Below are 16,422 nucleotides of genomic sequence, written 5' to 3'. Positions count from 1 at the left end.
AGCGCTTGCCATGCTAAATTCCATCCCCAGCCTCTGGGAGCTGCCGGCAAGCGCAGGGACTTTAGCAACAGAGGGCGCTGTTAAACTCCCTTCCCCTTCCCTTTTCAGACGGCTCTCATAGGCTCCTATAGGAGTCTATGGGAACGGCCTGCGTATTCTGACAAAAAGATGGGGCAAGACCTACCCTTTCCACCCGCCCGTAAAAGCAGCCGGTCGGCCTCGGCAGTATATGCTCTACGTTTTCCGGCCATCCGATTTTACAAACCGGAAAATCGCCTATCAGTACGAATGCATGGGAATCTAATGCTTCAGATGGGCGTGATTTTCGGATGGTGCTTTATCGCAGTAAAATAGCCCTGATAAAACACTTGCGTGAAAGAGTCCTCAGAGCTCTGTTCTGTGTAGTATAATATGCATATGCAGAACAACCTCCAACATCAGAGCTCTGTTCTGCATAGTGTTAAAAACGTGTCGGACCCCGCCTGTAAAAAAACATTTTTGTGTATTTTCCTTTTGTTTAAGAAAAAAAAATACATGTTTAATAGTGCCATATCTATAACAACCTCTTCAATATATCGAACACTCTTTCCATCCCTCATGGCAAACGCTATTTTAAAAAAAATAAATAAATAAAAGCCCAAACGCTTTTTTGGGTGGATTTACCTCTAATCAAAAAAGTAATATGTACCGTACATACTCGAATATAAGCCAACTTTTTCAGCACATTTTTTACCTGGTCTCTCGAGTGAGAGACCAGGTAAAAAAAAACAAAAAAACCCCGCAATACTCACCTCTCAGACGGCGTTTGTGTCCCCGGTGCGATGGTCTTCCCATCAGTGCTGCAAGCTGCTATGTAATTCTCACTGTCATCTCTCTGCTCAGCTTTGAATTCGCCCGCCGTCAGCAAGTAAGCACTGTGATTGGATCGAGCGCCAGCCAATCACAGCCAGCGCTTGATCATTCACAGCCATTCAGTGAATGATATCACTGAATGGCTCTGATTGGTTCATCGAGCCGGCTGTGATTGGCTGGTGCTCAATCCAATCACAGCGCTTACTTGCTTTTTCTTTTACCTAGTCTAGCTAGGCTTATACTTGAGGCACCTAGTTTTCCCAGTTTTTTTGTGGTAAAGTTAGGTGCCTCGGCTTATACTCGAGTCGGCTTATACCTGAGTATATAGGGTACCTCAAAATGGTACCAATTAAAACTACAGCTCGTCACACAAAAAACAAGCCCCCACAGAGCTTCAGCAATGGGAAAGTAAAACCGTTCTGAGCCTCTGAATACAGAGATGCCAAAAAATATATATCTTCCAAAAAAGGGGTTTATATTGTGCAAAAATATATAATTTTGGTATTGTTGTAATCGTACTGACCCACGGAAAAAAAGTTAGCATATCTATATATATAAAGACGAAAGCCCTCACTGACTGACTGACTCGCCACTAATTCTCCAACTTCCCAGTGTCCTAGAAACATGAAATTTAGCACAAGCATTGATTATGTCACAGATAGGAAAAGTTAATGGGTCCCAACTCAATTATTCAATCCTAGCGCAAAAGAATTAGCATCCAAATTTTACGTACTGAATCTAATTCTCTCACTTCCCGATGTCATAGAAACTTGAAATTTGGCACAAGCATTGATTATATCATAAATAAGAAAAGTTAATTGGTCCCAACTCGATTATTCAATTCTAAGTGCAAAAGAATTAGCATCCAAATTTTACGTACGGAATCTAATTCTCTCACTTCCTGATGTCATTTTATATGAAGGAAACGTCGCATGGTTGCCTCCACGTGGTGTTTTCTGGGTAACGCAGAGAACTATGCAAAATGGTGAACATATGTTTTTCCGGTATCTCTAAAGTAACCACGACTTCATAAGATTTCCCGTGTGAACACCAGATAAACACCAGTACCAAATTAACTCGGGCGAAGCCGGGTATATCAGCTAGTCTATTATATTGAGTAGTGAACGCTGCTAAACAAAAAGGCAGAATTCACCATGTGTTGTCACCCAAATTACTAAAAGTTATATGATACATTATACATCCCCCCAAATGGTACCAATAAAAACTATGTCTCGTCCTGCAAAGAAAAAGCCCTTATACAGCTACAGTGTGTCGATGGAAAAATAAAAAAGGTATAGCTTTTGAAAAGCGGAGATGCAAGTCGCAACAAGAAACATTTACCAGGTATTTACTGCGGTTCCATGACACTTACGGAAGTAGCCCAGTAAGGGCGCTCAACCACCGTTAAATACAAATGTGGTCATTGATGGAGGAGAGGATAGTGGGAAATGTAAGTGAATGGGTTAATGGGCACACTTGTGAGTACTTGGTGCTCAGTTGCTTACTCACCACCTCAGCCTCCAGCGCCATCTGACATCTCAGTCACAGGTCTACAACTAGACCGACAGGATCTAAGAGTATACAGGGATCTGCTATACAGACAGTTTTGAGTAGCAATATTATGTTTCAAGATTCCAAGAAGAGCTGCGATAAGCATCACGAAAGTCATTTTAACATATGTCTATGTAACAAAGGCCATGTGCCAAAACACTTACCTACTTCATTCTATTCACAAGTTGTCCGTAAGCATACCTTGAAATAAAAGGGGTTGTCCTAGTTCTAGCTATTGGTGACCTATTCTTAGGATAGATCAACAATAGCAGATTGGTGGGGTCTGTTGACTAGGACCCCCAGAAATCAGCTGTTCCCCCGGAATGTTGCCTGTGTGTACAGACCTTTTTTCTGTAGACAGCTCCGTATATTGTACAGTGGCCACAGTTGGTATTGGAGGCTGAGTCTCGTTGAAATAATAATAATAATACCAATCAGGGGCACACAGAAAAACACCTCTGTACACAGACATCAACCCCAAAGAATAGTTGATCTTCAGGGGTCATGGGCAGCGAACGATGCCAATCTGCTGTTGAAGAGCTAAGCTAGATCTGGGACAACCACTTTAACCTCTTCCAGACAGCGTAACGTAAATATACATCATGCAGTCATGAGGGGTGTATGAAGCAGGTCTGGTAGCCAAGCTTGTTCCATACCCGGCAGGTTTCAACTGTTCTCGACAGCTGATACCTGCAGGCAACAACCAGGATGAGAATTAGCTCTGATTGCAGTCGTTAAGTAATTCCATGCCGTGAGTCAATGTTAACTGCTGCACCTAACAAGTCAGCGAAAGGGTACTCCCCCCCTTGGTCACCCCATTGATTACCCTGTGACGCGATCATGGGATGTAAAGAGTTGGCATGGCAGATGGGGGCCTAGAGAAGGCTTGCAGGGCTGTCATGCAACATTCAAAAATGTACTATATACAGTAATATAGAGATATTGCAAGTCAAAGTCTCCGGTGGGGACTAAAAACACATAAAAAAAGGTTTAATTAAATCTTTAAAAATTAAAAAAGAAACAGTTCAAACAACCCCCCTTTTCTGATTTTTCCCATAAAAAGTAAACAAAAACACATAATTGACATGAGTCTGAACTGTTAAAACATTGCACGTGAACACCATAAAAAATAGAAGTACAGAGCAACTAAATGGCATTTTTTTTTGAGTTCCACATTTTTTTAATAAAATTGAATAACGAAGTCATATGCACTTCAAAATGGAACAGATAAGAACTACTGCTTGCCCCACAAAAACAAGCCTCCACGCGGCGTAAACAATGGAACAACAAGTTATGGGTGTCAGAATACGGCCACAGAAGCTATTTTTTTATAACTGGTTTTATTTATTTTCAACAATAATTAAATTACATAAAATTTTTTGAAAAGTTTTTCAGCACATTACATTGTACCTTAATGTTGTCATACAACTCAGCCTGCAAATAACAAGAGGTGATACAGCTACATTGACAGACAGGTTAAAAAAAATGATGGCTCTTGGAACGTGGGGACAAAAAACAAAAACGTAAAGTAGAATAATTTCTATTCTTGAAAGGGTTAATAAAGACCCCAGAAAAAATAGACCAGTAGCTGAGTGGAAACATCATTAGACGAGCCATTTGGCCAGGGGATTCCCCTTGCTGGATCCTCGTACCGAGTAGGAAACTAGAACACTGATATGAAACCGCGTTAAACGCAGCTGCAGCGTCCAAGGGGTGGGCCACAGCCTAGGTTGTCGGCGCGCTCGATGTCCAATCACAGCCTTTCATTGCCTGTCTCACCCAATCAGCGCCGGCAAGCTCTGATTGGCTGAGACAGTCAATGAAAGGCTGTGATTGGGCATCATGCCAGCGCCGACAACCAATCACCGCACTCTATTGCTGGAGGCGGGGTTCTCAAACCTGGCCTACGGCAATAGACTTGTGAGTGCAGAGGAAGCCCGGATCAGCGGCAGAGACCAGTGGCCCTGACCCGGACCGCAGCGGCTGGGTGAGTATTACTTTCTTCTTTTCTCTATCTAGCCTTGCTTGGACTGATTTTTGGAATAGGGCTTCTATTGCAAGTCCTCCCCCCGGAAATCGGTGAGCGGTTAACGCTGCCAAAAACGCTGCACCAGGTGTTGCCGCGTTTTCAGCAGTGCTGAAACCGCTGCCCATTCATTTCAATGGGCGACACAGGGCTGAAAACGCCCCAAAATAGAACTTGCATCGCTGTCAAAGCGCAGCGTTGGAAGGTGCTGCGTTTTCAGCCCTGTGTGAGCAGCCCAATTAAAATGAATGGGAGCCTTGTACAGCGTTTAGCGCTGGGCTGAAAAGGCAGCGCTAAACGCTGTACAAAACGCCCTGTGTGAGGGAGGCCTAAGGCTAACTTCACACAGGCGAGCGCGATATGGGGCCGTGAATCCTGCCCCCATTTCACACTTGTGCAAGGTGTTGCATCACTTTGGGGATGCAGGGATCCTTTGGTGTGGCTGCCACAGCCGTGGCAGAGGATCGCAGAGTTCCTCTTATTAATCTCAATGGGCACGGGTTCACACGGGGCGGGATTGCCGTGAAATTTCAATGCAGACTTTCCACACGGAAATTCCACCTAAAAAATCTTAAACCTGAGACTAAGTAGCAAAGTGGACGAGCTGTGCAAAAATCTCATCCACCTGATCCGGCCAAGCAGTCCGAAACTGACAAGCCGCGCCGAATTCAAATCCAGCATGTCAATTGTATGGATGTTTCCACTGCGGGCTCTTCTCTCTATGGGCAGAGATGGCCGCAGCAGAATAAGCTCTCTCACATGAGTGTATTTTGCGGTGCACATGTATCTCATGCAGGAGTATTGAATAACATGCAAACGTGCTGTGTGCCAACAATCCCCATACACTATCTTGGCATGTATGTGTGCGTATTACATGCTGCAGTCTTTTTTGTGCGTGCATTTCATACACTGTGTGTGAGGGGCACAATTGAAAGTCAATGTGAGATTGGTACTGCGTATTACGCACACACAAAAACTGCGGGCTTAATACATGGTAGTATAAGCTCATATAAGAGAGGCCTAACCCACAAAGACGTCGATCCCTAATAGCTGACAACCCCCAAGTTGTCACAATACATACCACAGACTAAACCAGAATACAGACCCCTGAATAAATAAAAACCCCAGCTCAGACCAAAATAACTACAGACTGAAGACTACATTTCCTAAATACAGACTTCTTAAATAAGTAAAAATCCCAGACCAGACCCTCAAAATATATACCAACCTCAGGACTAAATAAATATGGACCTGAGAATGCATACATTCCAGAACAGACCCCGGATTACAAACCACAAAATAAATACACTCCCAGGAATGCAAATAATGCAGATGGTGCAAATAATGACAGATCCAAGTCCCTCTAAAAACAGACCTTGACCACCTCACACTCTTATCCTCTGTTGTAGCTACGGGCTCGAGGCACTGATATGATCATGTCTCCAAATCTTTGCAGATTGCACACATCTTTGCACACATCTGCATGTCACAGTCTCATCATGGTGTTTGCTGCAATTCACAATAAAAATATGATGCGCATTAAATTCCTGTCTGTGCCCACTAATCTTTGTTGCAAGGTGGCACCCTAGGCACTCGCCTGTACCTCGTCTCGAACCTGGGAAATAATGGTTTTCATTGAAGACACCCAACTGGTGTAGGAAGACCTACAGTACATACAGGCAGTGCTCCATGTCTCTTCCTTTTTCAAGGAGTCTCTGATCTCCCATCGGAAGGCAACATCTCCAGTGCTTTTTAGAAGGGGTGTTTTTCCTGTTTTGTTGAATTACAACCTGGAATTAAAATGGATTTTTTGGGGTTTGTACAAGTTGATTTACACAACATACCGACCACTTAGAAGGTGCCAAATATGTGTTTACTTTCACACAATAAATAATAATGGCAAAACAGAGAATGTTTAATCACATAAGTATTCATTACCTAAAAGTCAGTACTTTGTGAAACCACATTTTGCTGCAATTAATATACACATACAAGTCTCTTGATAATACTCACTATTAGTTTATGACATCTAGACAATGGGATTCTGGTAGCAGTAGGTAAGCAGTGAGGAAATGAGATGGTAGTCATGGTGACTCTGCTGCTCCTTCTAGAGATGTGGTGAATGTGGTCTGGCGTGGGGCTACCATAGTGGCAAAATTAGGCAGTTGTCATTATGTGCTGCCCACGAGGTCGGACAGGGTAAGATGGTGATACCTCAGTGGGGCGCTACCCACAAAGTCGGGTAGGGCCCTGTCCCGAACAAAAGTACTAAATATAAAAAGTGGAGAACTAAACAATAACAAGGGAATCAACCCCGCTCCTGCCTGGAGTGCTTAGTGTGGTACTTCAGTGCAGATGTTGAAGATGGAATAGATGGTGGGAAGTTTTATTCTTTAAGAGCAGATAAGGGATAAACTTGACTTGTTGCCTACAGTTCACATTGGCAGGCTTTAGATCTCTTTCTACTCTCTTCCTCTCCTTTGTTACTACAACGTTCATGCTCTTGAGTACTCACACTTTAGATGTTCAACTTCCTACCGCACTGGCTTTCACCTTGTTCCTCCCTGATCACTATCTCAGGCTTCCCCTGAACTAGACTCCTCTAACTCCGCCTACTCCTCTCATTTATACTGCCAAACTAGCTCAACTTGTAATGGGGATCTAAGCTACCAATCCCAGACTATCTACTTTTTGCTGAGCCTGGTTAAACACTCCCCTGACCATTGCTAGGACACCTGTACACACCAGGGGCTGGAGAATATTGCCAGAGCACCTAATACGATAGAGAAATATGAACAATAACATCATAACTTTTCCTACCTATTATACATCACATTAGGACCTGATTGTAGGGCTATAGTCAGCACAGAAAGTGTTAGAGTACCCAACTCTGGGGTACTACAGGATGATTTTTGTGCATTCTTCCAGGCAGAACTGCTCCAACTCCTTCAAATTAGATGGGTTATGGTGATCTATAGCGGTCATCAAATCATGCCACAGATTGTGAATTGAGGTCTAAGTTTTCACCAGGCCATTCTAAGACATTTCCATGTCTCCCCTTAGATCCCTCCAGTGTAATTTAAGCAGTATGTACAGGGTCATTGTCCTGCTGGAAGGTGAACCTCTGTCCCAGTTTCACATGTCTAGTAGACAAACAGGTTCTTCGCAAGAATTTCTCTGTATTTTCTGCCATCTATCTTTCTTCAATCCTGACCAGGTTTCCAGTCCTTGCAATAAAAAGCCTCCCCACAGCATAATGCCACCACCATCATGCTTCACTGTGAGAATGCTGTTCTTGGTGTGATCGGAAGTGTTGGGTTTGGGCCACACATAGTTTACGATGATGGCCAAAAAGCTCAATTTTAGACTCATCTGACCAGACAACATTCTTCCATGCATTTGGTGAGTCTGATACATGTTGTTGGAAAATTCATTCACTGAAAAAGCCAAAAATACCTGAAAGTCTGCAAAGCAGACACGGTCGCCATAGGCACGATCGCCATAAGGCAGGCACAATCGCCACCGGCACAATCGCCGTAGGGCAGACGCAATGGCCTTAAGCCCTGAAAATATGTAGTCAGCCAGACAATAATGTGTGGAGGAGCAGCCTGTTCCTGGCAGGCTAATATGCAGTCACCCACTCAACCCAGCCCAGTTTGGGGAGGAGTGACTGAATATACTAATAGCCTGCACATGTGAACGATACCAAAGATGTCAGCCATAGATGGGTGGTGACCCACCATACAGGATATCAACCCTGGCTGATATGACAGCGGGTTGCCCTGTATCTCCAAGGTGGGCCACACTGGCTGACATCTTGGGCTCCCCCACCAACTAGCAAACTACATACAAAGATACTAATGCATACTAATAAAATGCGGGTGTTAGTACTGCATTTTGGCCAAAACGCATAGGCTGACGGACCGCGTCGAGGTCACACCGTTTCCGTCAGTACCTACGCTAACTCACAATAAATTACATAAAATCACAGAGGTGAGGAAAAAGAAAAAAAACACATTCACTGAAAAAGCCAAAAATACCTGAAAGTCTGCAAAGCAGACACGGTCGCCATAGGCACGATCGCCATAAGGCAGGCACAATCGCCACCGGCACAATCGCCGTAGGGCAGACGCAATGGCCTTAAGCCCTGAAAATATGTAGTCAGCCAGACAATAATGTGTGGAGGAGCAGCCTGTTCCTGGCAGGCTAATATGCAGTCACCCACTCAACCCAGCCCAGTTTGGGGAGGAGTGACTGAATATACTAATAGCCTGCACATGTGAACGATACCAAAGATGTCAGCCATAGATGGGTGGTGACCCACCATACAGGATATCAACCCTGGCTGATATGACAGCGGGTTGCCCTGTATCTCCAAGGTGGGCCACACTGGCTGACATCTTGGGCTCCCCCACCAACTAGCAAACTACATACAAAGATACTAATGCATACTAATAAAATGCGGGTGTTAGTACTGCATTTTGGCCAAAACGCATAGGCTGACGGACCGCGTCGAGGTCACACCGCTTCCGTCAGTACCTACGCTAACTCACAATAAATTACATAAAATCACAGAGGTGAGGAAAAAGAAAAAAAACACATTCACTGAAAAAGCCAAAAATACCTGAAAGTCTGCAAAGCAGACACGGTCGCCATAGGCACGATCGCCATAAGGCAGGCACAATCGCCACCGGCACAATCGCCGTAGGGCAGACGCAATGGCCTTAAGCCCTGAAAATATGTAGTCAGCCAGACAATAATGTGTGGAGGAGCAGCCTGTTCCTGGCAGGCTAATATGCAGTCACCCACTCAACCCAGCCCAGTTTGGGGAGGAGTGACTGAATATACTAATAGCCTGCACATGTGAACGATACCAAAGATGTCAGCCATAGATGGGTGGTGACCCACCATACAGGATATCAACCCTGGCTGATATGACAGCGGGTTGCCCTGTATCTCCAAGGTGGGCCACACTGGCTGACATCTTGGGCTCCCCCACCAACTAGCAAACTACATACAAAGATACTAATGCATACTAATAAAATGCGGGTGTTAGTACTGCATTTTGGCCAAAACGCATAGGCTGACGGACCGCGTCGAGGTCACACCGTTTCCGTCAGTACCTACGCTAACTCACAATAAATTACATAAAATCACAGAGGTGAGGAAAAAGAAAAAAAACACATTCACTGAAAAAGCCAAAAATACCTGAAAGTCTGCAAAGCAGACACGGTCGCCATAGGCACGATCGCCATAAGGCAGGCACAATCGCCACCGGCACAATCGCCGTAGGGCAGACGCAATGGCCTTAAGCCCTGAAAATATGTAGTCAGCCAGACAATAATGTGTGGAGGAGCAGCCTGTTCCTGGCAGGCTAATATGCAGTCACCCACTCAACCCAGCCCAGTTTGGGGAGGAGTGACTGAATATACTAATAGCCTGCACATGTGAACGATACCAAAGATGTCAGCCATAGATGGGTGGTGACCCACCATACAGGATATCAACCCTGGCTGATATGACAGCGGGTTGCCCTGTATCTCCAAGGTGGGCCACACTGGCTGACATCTTGGGCTCCCCCACCAACTAGCAAACTACATACAAAGATACTAATGCATACTAATAAAATGCGGGTGTTAGTACTGCATTTTGGCCAAAACGCATAGGCTGACGGACCGCGTCGAGGTCACACCGCTTCCGTCAGTACCTACGCTAACTCACAATAAATTACATAAAATCACAGAGGTGAGGAAAAAGAAAAAAAACACATTCACTGAAAAAGCCAAAAATACCTGAAAGTCTGCAAAGCAGACACGGTCGCCATAGGCACGATCGCCATAAGGCAGGCACAATCGCCACCGGCACAATCGCCGTAGGGCAGACGCAATGGCCTTAAGCCCTGAAAATATGTAGTCAGCCAGACAATAATGTGTGGAGGAGCAGCCTGTTCCTGGCAGGCTAATATGCAGTCACCCACTCAACCCAGCCCAGTTTGGGGAGGAGTGACTGAATATACTAATAGCCTGCACATGTGAACGATACCAAAGATGTCAGCCATAGATGGGTGGTGACCCACCATACAGGATATCAACCCTGGCTGATATGACAGCGGGTTGCCCTGTATCTCCAAGGTGGGCCACACTGGCTGACATCTTGGGCTCCCCCACCAACTAGCAAACTACATACAAAGATACTAATGCATACTAATAAAATGCGGGTGTTAGTACTGCATTTTGGCCAAAACGCATAGGCTGACGGAAGCGGTGTGACCTCGACGCGGTCCGTCAGCCTATGCGTTTTGGCCAAAATGCAGTACTAACACCCGCATTTTATTAGTATGCATTAGTATCTTTGTATGTAGTTTGCTAGTTGGTGGGGGAGCCCAAGATGTCAGCCAGTGTGGCCCACCTTGGAGATACAGGGCAACCCGCTGTCATATCAGCCAGGGTTGATATCCTGTATGGTGGGTCACCACCCATCTATGGCTGACATCTTTGGTATCGTTCACATGTGCAGGCTATTAGTATATTCAGTCACTCCTCCCCAAACTGGGCTGGGTTGAGTGGGTGACTGCATATTAGCCTGCCAGGAACAGGCTGCTCCTCCACACATTATTGTCTGGCTGACTACATATTTTCAGGGCTTAAGGCCATTGCGTCTGCCCTACGGCGATTGTGCCGGTGGCGATTGTGCCTGCCTTATGGCGATCGTGCCTATGGCGACCGTGTCTGCTTTGCAGACTTTCAGGTATTTTGGGCTTTTTCAGTGAATGTGTTTTTTTTCTTTTTCCTCACCTCTGTGATTTTATGTAATTTATTGTGAGTTAGCGTAGGTACTGACGGAAGCGGTGTGACCTCGACGCGGTCCGTCAGCCTATGCGTTTTGGCCAAAATGCAGTACTAACACCCGCATTTTATTAGTATGCATTAGTATCTTTGTATGTAGTTTGCTAGTTGGTGGGGGAGCCCAAGATGTCAGCCAGTGTGGCCCACCTTGGAGATACAGGGCAACCCGCTGTCATATCAGCCAGGGTTGATATCCTGTATGGTGGGTCACCACCCATCTATGGCTGACATCTTTGGTATCGTTCACATGTGCAGGCTATTAGTATATTCAGTCACTCCTCCCCAAACTGGGCTGGGTTGAGTGGGTGACTGCATATTAGCCTGCCAGGAACAGGCTGCTCCTCCACACATTATTGTCTGGCTGACTACATATTTTCAGGGCTTAAGGCCATTGCGTCTGCCCTACGGCGATTGTGCCTGCCTTATGGCGATCGTGCCTATGGCGACCGTGTCTGCTTTGCAGACTTTCAGGTATTTTTGGCTTTTTCAGTGAATGTGTTTTTTTTTCTTTTTCCTCACCTCTGTGATTTTTTGTTGGAAAATTCCTAACATGTTTTCATATGCTTTTCTTAAAGCAATAGCTTTTTTTCTAGCCTCTTGTCCATGAAGCTCTGCTGTATGGAGTGTACAGCTTATAGTGGTTCTATGGACAGTGGTTCCATCTCAGTTTCAGATCTTTGGAGCTTCTTCAGACTTATCATTGGAGTTGTGGTTGAGTCTCAAATAATGCCCTCCTTGCCCGGTCTGTGAGTGTTGGTGGGTGGCTTCTCTTGTCCTGTTTATAGCTGTGCAATATTATTTCCATCATATAATAATGGATTTGTGATTTATGTAATTACCAAAGCCTGACCTATACTTCTCCACAACTCTGTCTCTGACCCATTTGGAGAACCCCTTGGTTTTCCTCTGCTTGCTGTTGCAGACTCAGGGGCCTTTCAGAACAGGATTATATATACTGACATGTGACACTTTGATTATGTACAGGCGGACCTTATTCAATTAATTATGTGACATCTCAAGTTACCTGGTTGGACCAGACCTTAGTAATACATACGCATTTCCAAGTTTTCGTTTTTTAAAACTTTTTTTAAACAAAGTAATTTTCTTTTCATTTCAACAGTTTTGACTGTTTTGTTAGGTCTACTACATGAAGTCCAAATTAAAATCCGTTTTAATTCCAGGTTATAATGCAACAAAACAAGAAAAACATCATGGGGGTCAAATAATTCTGCAAGGCACTGTAAATGCCTTCTCTAAATGATGAGCTGCTGGGAATCGCCATGCATCTAGCTGCTCAAAATCCTTCCAACCCATAGTTATCTGGAAGCTGTTGGACACAAATGGTCTTCTCTTTCAACCATTCTTTAGTTGATTTACTTGTGTGCTTTGGGTAATTGTCTTGTTGCAGCACCCAGCCTCTCTTCAGCTTCAGGTCATGGACGGCTGCCCTTACATTCTTCTGTAAAATGTTTTCCTACACCTTAGAATTCATTGTTCCACCGGTGATTGCAAAGTGTCCAGGCCCTGAGGCAGCAAAGCAGTCTCCGTAAGTCTTTTGCTCTTATGGCCCATTTAAACAGAAATGTGAACGATAATCGTCCCGTCCAAATGCATGCAGCGACTGAATCAGAGTTGTTCAGTCATTCAGTTTCTGCATGCAAAAAGCATCTCCCTATCTTGCTATTTCTGCCCCTCTCAGTATCCCACCGTAGTATTAGTGCCTCTTCTGCGAGCCCATTTAGTCTGCCACCCTATTTAGTAAAACCGTCCCCTTTTGCGGTCCCATTTATTAATAGTGACCCTAGTCTGTGGTCCTCATTAGTAATAGTTACCCTTGTTTGTGGCCCCAATTAGTAATAGTGACCCTTTTCTGTGTCTCTCATTAGTAATAATTACCACCATCTGTGGTCCTTTCTTCATTCCCTTCCAAACAGCTGGACAGCAATCTTCTGACAAGCAGTGTATCCTTACATTCACTGCTGTCAGACATTCCGGATGCTGCAACACTGAGAATACCCTGGCCCCTCCCCTTTCTCCTGTACACAACATGCAGCAGAAGGGGGAGGAGCCAGGGTATCCTCAGCACAGTCGTGTAGAACCTCTGACAATGGTGAGGTGAGGAGACACTGCTTGTCCTAAGGCTGCTGTCTGGTTGGATATTTGATAGCGGGTCCAAACAAGTCAATAGTGGGACAGGGCCATTCAGCCCCGTGCCCCACCACAGATTTTTTTTTTTGCTGGCCATTAATGTGGCTGTAAATACTAATTACTGGCATCGGCCTCTGCAGGTAATTACTGGCCACATGGCAACCCTAATTATAGACATGTACAGACATATTTTCTCAGTAATCAATGCAGAAATCCAGGTAATTCTTTACTTTTTCTTGCAAGTGTAACTGGTAGAACCTGTTACAGATTTTGCATTAAGCTAAGAAATTATGTTACACCTATAAAGCTTTCCCTCTATCCTTTAACCACAAACCCATGTAAGCTACAGGTCTGATTTCTGTAGAAAAATAAAGCTAATACAAATGTGACATGTGAACACTGCCCTCTACCGAGTCACATATGAAGAACATCGTTTATTGTTTTTATGGTTTTACACTTTGGTCCTCATTTAACAAGACTGATGGCTTGTAAGGTATGGCCTAGTCCCATGTGGTTTTGCAACACTGCTGTGTAGTTTGTAAGTGGAAAGGTTAAATGCTTTTCAGCATCTAGAAAAGCTGAGTGTTGAAGGGAGCTTTGAAGAAGGTTTCAAAAAGACTGTCACATCCCCCAGGAGGTCTGTAATGTACAACAGCCCCTTGCTAAACCAGATCAGGAAATATTTACAATACTAGATTAGGACATGAATAGCACTCACACCCCAGTAACTTCTCATCCCCATTTTTAGAACTGGCAACAGCCAGACCTGATATCTCTTTGGAACCAAATTCTAACAAAGGAAATGTGCTCAAACAAAGAGGAAAATGTAATAAGGAAATGATGACTGATCTGTAAGTCACAGCCCACCGACAAGGATAATTTGCACATCACCACGAATCAGACTCAGGTACTCCCATCCTTGCGAGATGCTCAGAGACTCCAGAACTGCATATTGGGACAAATATCCAAAAACATTTGTGTGTGGGATCAAAACATATGTAAAATCATAAGAGGAAACTTCGCCATCATATTTCCATTGTGGGTCCCAGCCACACGAAGTTATAAAGGAAATATGGATTTCAGTGCCCATGTGCTCCATTGTAAGGCAGACCCCCAAAGAGGCTGGAAGGAGCTGAATGGGAGTTACCTTACTGTCGAGGGTTAATTTGTTCAAACAGACTGGTCAGTTATGTTGTCGGTTCCAAATTGACCTAAGCAGGAGGAGCGCTCCTTTGAGAGTCAAAGTACTGACCATTACACACGGTATATGGTGAAGTAATGAACTCTAAGTGTTTATTGGCATAGTCTCAGTCTTTATAGAAGATCGCCCACGCAGGGACGCGACCTCTGGTAATACAGGGAATAACCTCATGATTTCCATACATATCTGACAATAAACTTATGACATAATCATTCATCAAAAACTCGTGGTATATGACATTAAGAAATAGCTGATTTCACATGTAAGAGCTAGCAACTTCTTTGCGGTTAGGCTATGTCTTCCGAGACATCTGGCCTTAGAACTTCCTGATTCCAATAGGTCAGACGTAGACCTTCAGTGTAGATAGAAAACCACAAAAACAGTCATGACTTCTGTTACACATACAATATATTGCAATACATACATTTTGCTAAAATGGATTGATAAGCATATATTCTCATTTTTGATTAGCGACATATATTAATTTCTTTACAGCCCCTCTTGGCCCTTATCATTCCCCCATTTTGGACATCAGGAAGTCACACACAGGAATGACAATTATGGGGAATTTTGAGGCTGAGTTGATCCAGAGGAAGGCGAAAACCCTTTTAGGAAAAAGCCAATTATCCTTGTATAAAAAGGGAAAAATTCCTTCCTGACCCCAAATATGGCGATCGGAACAAGTCCCAAGATCACAGCCGACATCTGACTTTTTAAAATGTATTATTGTTTTCATGAATCTAAACAAATCTCTTATCATTTATGTGAAACATAAAGTGTATGTTTGACCGCATCACAATGGAACAATATTCATATACATTAAGAAAGGTATTCTCCTGGAAAACATTGCTCTCCTCTACATCACTATCATTATGCACTATTGAATATATATCGCGAAGTGTCTTTACTGGGGTGGGGATAGACAGTAAGCAAGTCCGTAAAATATCTTCCCCACTCCGAAGGTTGGGCATGCACATGTGGGAAATATTCAGTACGTCTTTTGCAAAGTATTCCCACATGTTGGGGTGTCCTTCCGCCCAAACAGTCCATCTTCTTCTTACATCGACAGTTGATGAAGAATTGTCCCGAAAAGAGAGTAGTCCAAGAAAACAAAGGGTAAATAATACACCTATCCAGACTATCAATGCTGGTGTCCAGGTTGCCATCCCCCTCCCCCACCCTGGGTTGGGCTTATTCTCCACCCCCCTCGTGGTGCTGAGGCGTTGGAACTTTCTTGCAGTGTGAGGCATGGATCCAAGTGGGTTTGCCTTCTAGCTTGACCGAGGTGGGAGTGGTTAACAGCACTTGGTATGGTCCGTCAAAGCGAGGTTCCAAAGTCTTTCTGACGTGTCTCTTTACCACCACCCAATCTCCGGGATTCAGAGAGTGGGATCCTTCCAAACTATCAGGGTCTGAAATAGAAGAGAAGACTAGGTCGTGTGTTATTTTTAGCTTTTGGCATAAGTCCTGCACAAAGGAAGTAACTTTATCATGACCCAGGGATAGAGCTTGGGGGTGATACAGTCCTAACCTAGGCACGGAGCCAAAGAGAATCTCATAAGGGGACAGTCCTGTTTTCCTATTTGGCGTGGTCCGTACTGAGTAGAGGGCCAGAGGTAGGCACTCGGGCCAAGGTTTTCCTGTGTCAACCATGGCTTTCTGTATCTTAAGTTTGAGGGTGCCATTAAGTCTTTCTACTTTTCCGGAGCTCTGTGGATGGTAGGGGGTGTGAAAGGCCTGCTCTACTCCTAAGGCGGACATGACTTCCTTCATTACCTCACCAGTGAAGTGAGTACCAC

The 16,422-nt window shown here is 44.4% G+C and overlaps 2 protein-coding genes across 3 annotated transcripts in view; one reads left to right on the top strand and one right to left on the bottom strand.

Annotated features, from left to right (window-relative positions):
• LOC136582813 (Y+L amino acid transporter 2-like) overlaps positions 1-7,204 on the bottom strand; it is a 58,100-nt gene extending 50,896 nt beyond the window's left edge. The window contains 1 exon segment of the mRNA XM_066584068.1: positions 6,945-7,204. The gene's annotated coding sequence lies outside the window, so the exon portion shown is untranslated.
• A 439-nt stretch (positions 7,205-7,643) lies between these two features.
• The window catches only part of LOC136582815 (protein kinase C delta type-like), a 111,318-nt gene continuing 102,539 nt past the window's right edge, over positions 7,644-16,422 (top strand). For both annotated transcript variants that reach the window (XM_066584071.1, XM_066584070.1), the window contains exon 1: positions 7,644-7,831. The gene's annotated coding sequence lies outside the window, so the exon portion shown is untranslated. The remainder of the gene's footprint in view (positions 7,832-16,422) is intronic.

The sequence above is a fragment of the Eleutherodactylus coqui genome, chromosome 11 (assembly GCF_035609145.1).
Source record: "Eleutherodactylus coqui strain aEleCoq1 chromosome 11, aEleCoq1.hap1, whole genome shotgun sequence".
NCBI classification, from domain to species: Eukaryota; Metazoa; Chordata; class Amphibia; order Anura; family Eleutherodactylidae; genus Eleutherodactylus; species Eleutherodactylus coqui.
Note: the sequence above shows the minus strand (reverse complement) of the source record. Positions and strands in the feature narration are given on the sequence as shown.